Source organism: Microtus pennsylvanicus, chromosome 17, assembly GCF_037038515.1.
Source record: "Microtus pennsylvanicus isolate mMicPen1 chromosome 17, mMicPen1.hap1, whole genome shotgun sequence".
NCBI lineage: Eukaryota > Metazoa > Chordata > Mammalia > Rodentia > Cricetidae > Microtus > Microtus pennsylvanicus.
The window spans coordinates 11,011,503-11,025,652 of NC_134595.1; the positions used below are offsets into that span (position 1 = coordinate 11,011,503).

At 36.2% G+C, this 14,150-nt stretch overlaps 1 protein-coding gene and 1 pseudogene across 1 annotated transcript in view; both read left to right on the plus strand.

Moving 5' to 3' along the window:
• Spag16 (sperm associated antigen 16) overlaps positions 1 to 14,150 on the plus strand; it is an 864,135-nt gene that overhangs the window by 543,685 nt on the left and 306,300 nt on the right. The window lies entirely within an intron of this gene.
• On the plus strand, positions 12,804 to 13,391 carry LOC142836806 (large ribosomal subunit protein eL18 pseudogene; annotated as a pseudogene).

The following is a 14,150-nucleotide window of genomic DNA, read 5'->3' on the forward strand; positions in this document are numbered from 1 at the left end:
GCAGCAGTCATGAGCACAGCCACAGGGTGACTAAGATCCCAGATTATCAAAGCAGTTAGGAAAATAGGGTATTTTTAATTTAGTTAAGTTTATGCTAACTTGTCCTTTGATGACTAGAGTCTTCACCATCTTCCCAGTGAGTCAACACTGCCAAGAAGATGTTTTCTGCTCCCACAGAATTTCGCACTTAGTTTTTCTTTTAACAAAACACTTTTTTAAAAGTTGTAGTGATGACTAGTGCTTTATCCGCACAGGCCCTACCACCGCTGCCAGGTACATATATTCCTGATATGGAAAACTGACCTTTTTTTTGTGACGGCAAGCATGTGTTAACAGTGTGCAATCAGAAAATAATTTTTAAAAATAATTATACATCTAATCATCCCTTCAAAGGAAAGGTGACATTATGATGAATAAAAAAAGGTACCACTTTCAAAGGAAACTGCTGCAGAGCATCAGATAACATGTTTGTCAGAGCTTCCTTTGCCAAATCTATTCAAGGGCAGTAATTTCGCAAGTCCTTGTAACAAATTCTTTTATTCTGCAGATGCAGAATTCTCTGTATAGCTTTTGAATATTTTAAAGTTTTAAGTATCTTATGAGACTGATGATTTGGTAAAGGTCTTGAAAAATGTTTACCAAAAATATTTTACTTAATTGGTAGATAGCATTATTTCTCTGCGTGTGTATTTGTATGCATGCACATGTGTAAGTGTATGTGTGCATGTGTGTGTTTGTGTGCAAGCATGCAATGTGGTAGCGTCTGAGGACACCTAGAGGACTTGGCTTTCCCTTCCACCATGTGGATTCTTAGAATCGAACTTAGATTCTCAGACTTTATATCAAGTTCCTTTGTCCTCTGCCCCATGTCACCAGCCCAGAGTCCTTTCAGGATTTTCTATTTTTGTGAAGAATTATTTGCAGCTCTTGTAGTTATTAAAGGTAATCACAGATGTAAGTTGTGATTTATTGACTGCATTAATTGAATCAGAAAATTAGGAAACTATAAGTTTATTAAGTCATCTTTTTAAAGTAAGTGTAATTTTAGAATAGTTAATATCTTTTCTTAGAACCAACCAAAATCAGATGCTTTATAAAACAATATTAAATTAATACTACCACTTGTATCACCCTGATTTTTTTTATTCTAGAGGTGTGTGTGTGTGTGTGTTTACATATACACAAGATCAGTTCATTAGTAAATACCAAGGACAGGTTAACGGAAAAAGTTTCCAAACTTTTATGGTAGATGCTAAAGTGCTGGCTATTTACAGGGTGATAGAAATGGTCAAGGGCAGGAAGACATCAGCCAAAAGCGGCAGAGGCATCCTGCTTTGTGCCCCCGCCTTTGCTCCATTGGCTGATCTTGGGTAACTTATCTGTCTTGTTAAGTCTGTATTCCCCAGTCCCAGAGTAAATAAATGGTTCCCACCTAATCAGATGCTACAAAGCATTATGTAAATGATATAAGTACAGTGATTGCAGGTAAGAAATCTTCAGTAAATGCTACAAAAATCCAAACTAACGAAACAATCCTATATATAAGATATATAATAATTACTATGCTTCCTAAATTAATCCACATGTATATCTGTTCCCTAAAATTTTTTATGTTCATTGATGATAAGATTCTCTCCATAGCCTTCTGAGGACCTATGATGTACTTGGCAAAAAGATCTCCAATAAATATTACTCATTTAAAAATGAAAAAAGATTTCTTGTGTACTCACAGGCCAGTCCAATCAGGTAACAGCCCTGAATCTTATCCCCAACTGTGTGGTAAAAAACATGCTGAAGTCTCCACTTCCTATATTGACCCCCATCTTCAACAGATAGATCACTTAGATCTTCTAAACTTCAAATATCCTTACCCTTACCCATGCCATTATGCCAGCCTCCAGCACCAGTAGGCATTCCCTGAGAACATGCCAGCTGTGCAGAGCTGTGCAGCTGGTAGGGTAACGGCAGATCTTTACCTCTTTTTTTTATCGGTCAAATCCACCCCCCCCCCGCAGTGCCATCCCCAACTCTACAGCAGACTGCCTGCTGTGTCCTTGCATCCCTTCCTGTCCCTATATCCAGTGGATCACACAGTTCTTTCCCTCAAACCTTTATGCCCCTACTCATTGCTTTATACCAGTCTCCAGCTCTAGTAGGCACTGTATTCCCTCAAAATCCACATGCCACTCCAGCCAAGGAAGTTACTTACCTTAAACTCTTCTCCTTGCCTCCAAATCCACACCCCCGGTCTCACATTCATCTCTGTAGCAGTCTATCTATTGTAGCCTCCTCTCACTCTCTGCCCCTGTTCCTAGGGGACTAAGAAGATCTTATTTTCCCCTATCCTGTGGGCCCGCATAATACTTTCCAGAGCCCATTCCCATTCCTGAGTGTCAAATCGCAATACCTAGAAAGACATTTAACTGGAAACACCAATGGCCTCACCTATCAGCATCCAAGAATTTCCTACCAGGCAGCACATAGCTATTACACTCTTCTAAACATCACCAAGGCAATAGAACCTAAGAAACAAGTACCTAGACAATAAAGACAAGACCGTATATCAGCACCTAGAATGACAATCTTCGCAAACACAGATGTCTAAATGCCAACATAAAAACACATTCAATAACAGCCACAACAATATGTTTCCATTATAGCTCAGCAAACCTACCACAGTAGGTCTTCACTGTTGAAACATAGCTGAGGCAAAAGACACACACTTGAAAATAGATTTTATAGTACAGGTCCTTAAAAAGGAAATGAAAAAATCCCTTATAACAGTCTATGAAACCACAAACAAACAATGGAAAGAAATGAATAAATAGTTTAAGGTTTGAAAGGAAAAATAGAATCAAAAATGAAAACCCAAACTGGGGGAAATCTGGAACTGAAATTTTAGGAACTTGAAAAAGTCATCAGAGGCAAGCCTTACCAACAGGATGTAAACTATTGAAGAGAGACTCTCAATCATTGAATATGTGATGTATGAAATGGATACCTCAGTCAAAGAAAATCTAAAACAAAAAATTCTATGCAGGTTAGATGGAACACTATGAAAGGACCAAACTAAGAAAATCAGAAATAGAATAATTTCCCTAAGCTAAAGAAGAAAGTGCCTATGAAAGTACAAAGAATCATACACACCACCAAATAGACTGGGTCAGAAAAAAAGGTCCCTTGGCACATGGTAAGCAATAAACTAAACCCATACAACAACAACAGCAAAAAATATTAGAATCTGCAAAGAGAAAAAGGCCAAATAACATATAAAGACAGACCACTTAGAATAAAACTTGGCTTCTCAATGGACACTTCAAAATCTAGAAGTGTCTGAACAGATTTTTGACAGACTTTAAGAGACCACAGATGCCATTCAAGATTACTACAAGCAGCAAAAGTTTCAGTCACAATAGATGGAGAAAATAAGACTTTTCATGATTAAAACCAAATTTAAACAATATCTATCTACAAATCCAGCTCTAAGGAAGCTACTAGAAAGAAGAATCCAACCTGAAGTGTTTAGCCATGCCTAAGAGCCAGCATATTAAAAGAGGGGAAACACACACACACACACACACACACACACACACACACACACACATGCACACATCACTCCCACCACAACCAGCAGCAACAAAGTAATAGAAATCAACAAACACTGCATGTTGATATTCTTCGAGCTCAATGGTCTCAATTTTCTAATAAAAAGACACAGAAAAACATAATGATGTGAAAACAAAGTCCATAAGTCTGTTGCATCCAAGAAAGAAATCTCAACACAAAGGATAGATGTCACTTCTGAATAAATGGATAAAAAAAGAAATTCCAAGCAAATAGAACTAATAAGCATGTTGATATAGATACTTAAATTTCTAAAAAAAAATAGACTTCAACCTAAAATGAATCAAAAGAGACAGGGAAGGAAACTTTATATTCATAAAAAGAAAAAAATTCCCAAGATAATGTTTCAGTTCTTAAAATTTTTGCCCCAAATGAGAGGGCAACACGTCTGTAAAAGAAACATCACCGAGCCTTAAATCTGACACTGACACTCACACATTGATACAGGAAGACTTCATTAACTAAATCTCACCAACAGACAGATATTCCAGCCGAAAACTAAACATGAAAATACTGGAGCTGACTGAGATTATAAACCAAATGAACCTTACTGATAATTAAAGAACATTTCACCCAAACACAAAAGAATATACCTTCTTCTCAACATTGAATGAAACTTTCTCTAAAAGCTGACCATATACTAAGTCACAAAGCAAATCTCAACAGATAAAAAAAAAATGAAATATTCCCCTGTATATTTTCAGACCACCACAAATTAGGGCTGGATTTCTACAACAGAAACACAAGAAAACCTACAAATTCATGGAAAATCAGTTATTCTCTACTGAATGAATAATGGGTCAAGACAGAAATTAAAAACATAAAGACTTTTTAGAATCGAGTGAAAATGAATATACAGCATGCCAAACTTATGAGATTCAATGAGAGGTAAGTTCATAGTAATAAATGATGATATCAATATTGGAGAAATCTCATACTAGTAGTTTAACAACACATTTGAGCACTCCAGAACGAAATAGAAGAAATCACTCCAAATACTGAGTGCTCTACCACTAAGCTGTATTTCCAGGCCCATTTTTGTTTTCGTTTGAAATAAATTGAAATCATTTTCTTCCATAGGATCTTTTATATGACTACTGTTTGTATATGTAAAAATTATTTTTTAAGGTTTGGGGGTATATAAACATTTTGATAATGAGAAAAAAAAAGAAATCACTCCAAAAGTCATACATAACAAGAAATAAGCAAACTAACAATGGAAATAAAGAAAATACAAACAAACAATACAATATAAATGATCAATGAAACTAAGAGATTAGTTCTTAGAGAAATCAGAAATGTTGATAACCCTATATCCAAATTAACTAAACACTGGAGAGAGAATATCCAAAGTAACAAAATTAAAATGTAGGGGAAGAATAAAAGCAGATACTAATGGAATCTAGAGAATCAATAAGGGCAAACTTTGGAAAACTGTACACACCAAACTGGACAATCTAAAATAAATGGGTAACTTTCTTAGTATCTATCAATTACCAAAGTTAAATCAGCACCAGAAAAATAATTTAAATTAATATAAATATAAACTCTAGTGAAATAGAAGCAGTAATTAAGTCTCCCAACCAAAAGATAAATGCTCAGGACCAGATGGTCTTAGAACATGATTCTTCCAGACTTCAAAGAGTGTTGATGTCAATACTCCTCAAATTATTCTACAGAAAAAAAACAAAAGGAACATCACCCAATTCATTTTATGAAGTTACAGTTACCCTGATACAAAAAAACACATAAGTCCTAACAAAGAAAGATAACTACAGGCCAATTTCCTTTATGGAAACAAAGGCAAAAATTCTCAATAAAATACTTGCAAACCAAGTACAAGAACACATGAAAAAGATTATCCACCATAATCAGGTAGGCTCCATCCCAGAAATGCAGAGATGTTTTGAGCATATGCAAATCAATAAATGTATTAGTAAAACAGAAGCAAATCAAAAGACAAAGCACACATTATCATTTTATTAGATGCAGAGAGGGAGGTTTACAAAATCTACAACCTTTTCATTATTACAAAACCCTAGAAAGACTAGGAATATAAGGGACACACCTCATAGTAATAAATAAACATAATTTATAACAGCCTACAACCAATGTTAACCTAAATGAGGACAAGCTCAAAGCTTTTACACTAAAATAAGGACTAAGACAAGGATGTACACTCTCTCCATACCTATTATATAGTACTTGGAGTCTTAGCTAGAGCAAATTGAGATCAATGAAATGCAAAATAGAACACAATTGAAAAATGAAAATATCTTCAGCAAATCATGCTGGTCTAACTGGATGTCTTCATGTAGGAGAATGCAAACAGATAGCTATCTATCACCTTACATAAAACTCAAGTTCAAGTAGATCAAAGACCTCAAAATAAAACCAGATGCACAGAATCTCACAGAAGAGAAAGTGCAAAATAGACTTGAATGGCATAAGAGACAACTTCCTGAGCAGAACTCAGAAACTGATACTCAGAAACTGAGATCAATAATTAGTAAATGGAACCTCTTAAAACATAAAGCTTCTATATGGCAAAGGACACTGTTAATAGGACAAAAAGATAGCCTATATAATGGGAAAAGATTTCCATCAACTAAACATCTGACTGAGGGCTAACACCCATAATATATAAAGAACTCAAGAAATTAGGCATCAACAAACCTAACAATCCAATTTTAAAAATGGCATACATATCTAAACAGAGAATTCTCAATAAAAGATTCTGAAATAATCCAGAAACAAAGAAATGTTCAATATCCTTAGTCATAGGGAAATGGAAATCAAAATGACTCTGAGATTCTATTTTACACCTGTCAGAATGACTAAAATCAAAAACACAAGTGCCAGCTCATGTTGGAGAGGATGTGATGTTAGGGGAACACTCTTACATTGTCAGATGGAATGCAAACTTAAACAGCTACTATGGAAATCAATATATATTAGAAGGTGTCTATGTATTAGGTTTTCATATTACCTATAAAATGATCCTTAATTTTAGCTGTCTCTCTTTGCATTAGGTTTCTCATGTCTTTCTTCTTTCCCTCTCCCCACTTTATCCTTTCATTCCAGTCCATCTCCCATTCCATTATATATTACAGTTCCCTTCCTCTAGGGAGATATATACACCACCATCACTACCTCCTCCACCACCAGAAGCGCCATTACCACTACCACCACTACCACCACCACCACCACCATCACCACTATACCTGTCCTCTGTGGACTGTAGCTTGCTTACCATTGAATGCGTACCATATTTGTCTTTCTGGATCTGGGTGATACCCTATGTGAACCTCCAAACAACCCAGGCTTTTTCTGAGGCTACAGTTTTCTCCCTACAAACCAATGGCAAGACCTCATTGTTGGAGACAACGCATACAGAACTCATTGAACACAGAGATGTTGAACGGAGCTATCTGGAAGATCCATATCTTCTGCTGAAATAATTCAGGGTAGGATTAGGAGAGGTCAAGGATTTTAAATGGGCAGCAAAACAAAGGAAAATAAGGCTAAGGTTGAAGGAGAACATCTGTTTCTATGAAATAATGTCTTGACAACTAAAAAAAAAGAATTAACTTGTTTATTTGGGAAAAATAGTTCATTTTCCATGAAACATTTCTTTGGAAAAAAACAATATCAAGCTATATTTAGTGTTGTTATGATTTGCACCAAATTTATCATCTTATAATATATAAATGATAAATTTCCTGTATATATGGACATATATATGTGATAAGATGATATATATTTCTGTAGATATATACATGGAACTTAAATCCAGTAAAATATAAATCATATTTAAATAGAAAAATCATCAGCTTTCTTCTCAAAGAATAAAAAGTTTTAAATTAAAATGTAAATTAATAACATAAATTGGCTGAAAAACAAAAGATATTTTATATTATACAAGAATGCATCTCCATATTAGTAATGATATGTAAACAAATATTGACACACACATAAATGATTTTCCATGCTCTTTGACTTAAGGAGGCAAGCCCAGCACATAACTTCATTATAAATACATAGATGTCATAAAATCCAAAGGGAGATTTAGATATTATTTTTGATTTGAGTGATTTTTAAAATTGAAAAGTTATTCAATTTTTCTATATGCTTTGATAGAAACAATTGATAAATAAAATTTTAAAAGAAGATTGATAAAATAGACAACCATTTACTTATAATATTACTATGAAATAAAATGGTGAAGACAGATGATACAATGCTAACCCCACCGAGGAAACAGAACACAGAAACAGGAGATAGACTGAAGCATGCACTGTGCAATATATCCCTTTTTTTAAAAAAAAGCCTGCCTTTATTTTCTTTATTATTTTGTTCTTATTCTTCATTCTTTGTTTTTTGGTTGTTTGATTGTTTGGGTTTGGTTATTTTTAAAGCTTTCTCTTTCTCCTTTGTCTCCTTCTGACACAACAGTACCATTATTGTGGGTGGTGGGGTGGGGAAACAGGGCTTTCTTTGGTGCTAAAGCACCCTGCTAACTGAGCTATGTTTCCAGCACCACGACTTGACCTTCACCAAGAATCACTGCTTTAACTATTTTCTCTGTGTGTCTCTGTTTTGGCTGTTGGCTGTTCCTTCCTAAGTTCCTCTGCTTCTGTTTCTCATGTGTCTCCAAACCTTGGATATCTGGTTATGGTGTCATCTAATTTGAAGACTCTTTGTACCACTTTGTTAATTAATGTTTGCTTTAATGTGTTATGTACCTCTTATTATACACGTAAAATGACATTCATTACAAGTGGACTTTTCAAATACACAAACAAAACAGGGCAAATTTAAATGTAGTTACCTTTAGTATTATAAGCTTTCAGAGTCTTTTGTCTTTCCATTATACTTGCTCTGTTAAAAACAATAATATATATATTATATTCTATGCCTGGTTTTACCTAAACTAATTTCCTTCATGTGTGTTATTTTCCTTAACTTGAGTATGTTGTGTATTAGTATATATACTTCTTTTTCTTAATTTTAATATAATCATCAATATTTTATAATTAATTTTGCTATTGACACTGTTTGCTTAAGAACGACATACTGTCGTGTAAAAAACAAACTTCTATTTGTACATCCTTATGTATTATATAAATGACCACTATTTTTAAATGGCATGCTTAGGAATTTGAGGCTTACCTGAAATCAATATTTTGAATTTTTTTCCAATAGCCTCTGTCTTTCTAGTGATATCTCTTCTGCCAATATTCACTGAATAGCCCGGCACAGTACTTCACTGGACGTCTTTGAGGGTCACTTCCCTCACCAAGCTTTTCTTTGACATCACGTTGATTCTTTGCCTGTGTCCTTCTGTTAGTACAGTTTAATGGCTCAAATTTTAGTTGATAGAAGTTAATGCTCCTGGGAGCAAATGGAAGACAGTGGATAAATAGCTCAGCCTCACTTTCCCTCAGAAAGTGAAGTATATAACATATTTAATTGTTCAAACCTTGGAGTTTTCCTAAAACATTCTTGTTATAGGCTTCTGCGTGTTTTCTTTTCCCTTTCTCACAGATTTGACTTCATTTGCTGGTTCAACACCCCCCCCAAAAAATCCTTTCAGGCATTTATTGCAGCTATGTTTTGGTGGGAATCTATCCTAAACTGAACAGAGACCCTCTTCATCTAGTGACAAATGGAAGGTCTGAGGAATGTTGCTCATGATGAAGCAAAGGTGATGGGGACATTTTGGCTTCACTTTACCTCTTTGTCCTTATTGGTTTTACATTGCCTAAAATAATTAGGAAGAAAGGGTCTTAAATAGATCATAAAGTTCTTGAAATTCTCTTACCCTAAACACTAGATACCATATATTTCACAGATGGTGAATCTCATTTGTCAAGTTGCAAGCGAACACTTGTCAGTTCCTGAATAACTGCTCTGAGCATTAATATTAAATACAAACTGTTGGCCTATTAGTTCAGGCTTATTATTAACAAATTCTTTACCACAGGGCTCAAGATTTGTTCACCTCACATCTTGCTTCTCCAGCAGCTGCTGGCATCTCTCAGACCCTACCTTCTTTCTCCCTCCATCTCTGTTTGAATTTCCCAGCTGGCTCTATTCTGCCTGGATATTTGTCAAATCAGCTTCTTTATTAACCAAGGGTAATAAAACACATTCACAGCATAGAAAAGGACATCCCACATCATCACTGCAGAAATATCATTGCCTAGATAAGGAGAAGATAGAATACAGATATTTGGAGGGAGGCCAGACTAAAGAAAATGGGAAGACTTACCAGAGGATCATGATTCTGACCACTAGAGTAAAACTAGGAGGCACCAATGTACAACTTAATTAAGAAGGTACAACTGTATCTACCTTATGTGACCTATGAGAAATCATGTGCTTTAAGTCCTTGATAAAGACTAGATCTAGAAACTCATAAAATGAAGAATTTAGAGTACATGAAAAACTACTATCCCTATGAATCTTTATATAGGAGCACTTTGGAGACCGATCAAGTGTGTACGGCTTGGGAGGGCTGGCACTGCAGCAGAACAAACACTGACTTGAAACAGAAATAATGAATAAGAAGCAGATATGGTTTTGTTTTATGGAAATAATTTAAAGGCACCACCTATTTGGAAGTATGGAAAATGTTGACAGGAAATACCTATGATAAGCCTAGAAATGATATTTGAAAAAAATGAGACTCCCAAGTCACAATGTGTGTTATCTTGATGCAATCAAGGGAAAAGTAAGTGTTTGGGTTAATGTAGAATAAAAGAAATGAACACATTCAAATAGAATTGTTGGAAGAAAATGGGGTTTCAGCAGAATAAATTAGTGGAGAGAGAGAAATGGAGGTGAGGACACATGTGTGGAATTATCAAAAAATTATTTTAAAAAGTGCCTGGACCAAATGATGATGATAAGGGCATAGCAACTAATGAATGTGTAAGGTAAGTGAACATCACAGCAAAGGCCTACTCAGATATTGCAGATTGGTGCTATCTAGACCAATTTCACAAAGCCAGCATTTGCAGTGTCAGTGTTCTGGTGACTATGTGGGAGTGAGAAAGGGGGAAAGAGAACAGCCTGAATGGACTGCCGTCTATGGCTTGAGAAATTACTCGTTAGTGTTCTAATAAGTCAAGTTAGCAAGGAACTTAAATACAGCCAGGAGCACCAGGTATTAGGTCCAGAGGGGCGGCTTTGTCTGATCTTAGATTTTCAGAAGTTACTCTGGCTGTCCCCATAAGAAGAGACTGGAAGAGGCAAAAAAATGGCCCTCATAGCTCCATATTTCAGTGGGATTCAAATAAGCCAGGAGCCATGAAAGCAATGAAACACAGGGCTAACATTTTAATCTTCAAGGAGGGCAAACGTTTGTTCACTTGCTTATCAAGACTTTAAGTTCTGTCTCACTTACTAAAATATCACAATAACACAACCTATACCTCATCTAGCAATTCCAAGTAATAATGTTTTGTTCTATGACAATTCTTTGAGTCTGACTGTGTATAAACCGATACAATTTCTCCAAAATATTTGAAAGTAAACTCTAAGCAGAATACCCTTTGTTGATAACTAAAGCCATATGTGATATATTTTCTTACCCTAAAGATTATGAGCCATATCAGAAAATCCCCATTGACATAATAATTGTCTATCCATCGATAGACATCATTCTAATTTGTTACTTTGTCCTGACACTTCTCTAAGAACCACATGTAAATGTCTGGTTGTCACATCTCCTTAACTTTTAATCTGGAAGAGTTCCTTACTTTTTCATAATGTTTTGTGATGTTGACATTGTAAAAAGAAAAGATTAGTCATTTTTGAAAGTACTTGTGGGAGTTTGAAAGAAAATAGCCCCCACAGTGAGTGGGACTCTTAGGAGGCATGGCCTTCTTAAAGTAAGTGTGGCCTTTTCAGAGGAAGGGGGCAGGCTTTGAGGTCTCCTTTGCTGAAAATTCCTTCAGTTTGACAGCAAGTAGATGTCCTCTGGCTTTCAGTATGTAGGGCTCTCAGCTACTTCTCCAGCACCATATCTACCTGCAAGTTGCTGTACTCCCCACCATGAAGATAATGGACTGAATCTCTGAACTGTAAGCCATCATCTGAATTAAATGTTTTTCTTTATAAGCGTTGCCAAAGGCATGGTGTCTCTTCACAACAATAGAAACCCTAACTAAAACAGTCCTTCAGTTTTCATTTGCTTGATATTACCTATTGGTCAGATTTGGTGCATGCTTCTTTAATAGGAAAACCTCAGACCTGATGAGTTTTTCAGAAAATTGTATCAGGGAGACACATGCTGTTGACCTTCCTGGCGACTGGTGATAACTTTGATCATTCAGTGAGGGTGGGCTGTGCTATGGATCCCTGCTGTACAGCTGAATATTTCACTTTGAAATTAATGAACATCTTGTTACTTTGAGGCTGCCAAAAAAAGATCACAACTTCTCAAAATCCCATCATCCTGTTTTACTATCTACTGATGACTTTTCAGCTTTATTATGATCAGGGATGCCCCAGGTCACTTTCAAATTCCATCATTTCTTCTTCACTTACTATTTGATTTTATTCTTTTAATTTGAAGTGTGTGGGTGCTTTGCTTAAATATGTATGTCAGTGTACCATAAGCATGCTTAATGCCCTTTAAAGCCAGAAGAAGACACTGAGGGAACAGATGGTTGTGAGCTATCATGTCGGTTCTGGGACTTGAACCTAGCTTTAGGAAGAGTAGGTAACCTGCAAAGTCTTCTCTCCAGTCCCCAGTTATTTGTGTTTTTGTTCCGCTAAAAGGGGAGCTTTTTTTCTCTCATGTTGTTTATACATCATTTCTATTCACTAAGCTAGAAATAACTCTTGCCATTGTATAGCTTCTTAGATTGTCTTGTTAAAAGCCAATAGTAAACTCTTTCATGTAGCCATAAAGTGATTTTAATTTGGCTTATAATTTTTAATAACTTTGCTTACTTCCAACCCAATATGCTTCAGGGTCCTCTAGTACTTTGCCTTACACTGAAACTAGATATTTATCTACAAGTCTAGGTCATTAGCATAGGAAGCTGTATAATAGACCTATACGTGGGACTCTACAGGATTTGTTCCTCCTAATGGGTCCATTGCATCTCCTCATTCTTAGTAACCAGAGTGAGAAGTGGATTTTAAGATTAGTGGGTGTGCCGGACCAGGCCGTGCAGGAGGCGCCATCATGGGTGTTGACATCCGCCACAACAAGGACCGAAAGGTTCGGCACAAGGAGCCCAAGAACCAGGACATCTACCTGCGGCTGTTGGTCAATCTGTACAGGTTTCTGGCCAGGCGAACCAACTCCACCTTCAATCAGGTTGTGCTGAAAAGGTTATTCATGAGTCGCACCAACCGGCCACCTCTGTCTCTGTCCCTGATGATCCGAAAGATGAAGCTTCCTGGCTGAGTAAACAAGACGGCTGTGGTTGTGGGGACGGTCACAGATGACGTGAGGATTCTCGATGTGCCCAAACTGAAGGTGTGTGCACTGCGGGTGAGCAGCCGGGCCCAAAGTCGCATCCTCAAGGCTGGGGGTAAGATCCTCACCTTTGACCAGCTGGCCTTGGAGTCTCCCAAGGGCCATGGCACTGTGCTCCTGTCTGGACCTTGGAAGGGCCGAGAGGTGTACCGGCATTTTGACAAGGCTCCAGGAACCCCACAGCCATACCAAACCCTATGTTCGCTTCAAGGGCCGGAAGTTTGAACGTGCCAGAGGCAGAAGGGCCAGCAGCGGTTACAAAAACTAACCCTGGATCTTACTGTTATTAAAAAACTTTGGATGTTGAAAAAAAAACACTAGTGGGTGTGCAGACTCCTGTTTATATCTGTTTTCACAACTGGCCAGCTCTGATATAACTGAACATGCTAGAATTCATTCGAATTCGCCCAGTTCCCATATTAACAACAGTTTTATCTGCAATATGTCAATGTATATTACTCAACCTTATATGTACAGAAACTAAATTATTACTGCTAATCCAGGCTCCTAAAGAAGGAAACCTAGTTACTAGGTTTCAGTACTGATTCAGAGTTCCTTTGATCTTCAGCCATAGGCTTGCGGTCTCAGTAATGTCTTTTTTGGATTTGCCCTCCTGCAGAGCACATTACTGTGGCTTACCTAGAATGTCATTTATTTTAAAGATAGTATCTGATATGTTCAGTTTACCTTCCCACTTGTTTTTGTCTATTAACATTCAGACTCTAAAAGTAATAACTGTATTGGTTTTTACTTTCATCTAATTTGTTTAATTTTATTTTGTGTGATTTCTTTTGTTGCTTTCATTTACAGTTTTCAGTATTTATAATCTAACTTATTTAAGTATGTCCTATTTGAATTGATGAATTACCTAAGGCAATGTGAAATATTTTACTCACTGTTCTGTGCTTCAAGAAATAGATAGAAAATATACACAAATATATGTATGTATTATTTGTATTTTATTAATTTTAAGAAATTATGTTTTGTTTTCCATACTTAAACTAGACTTGTCTAATACAACATCTTT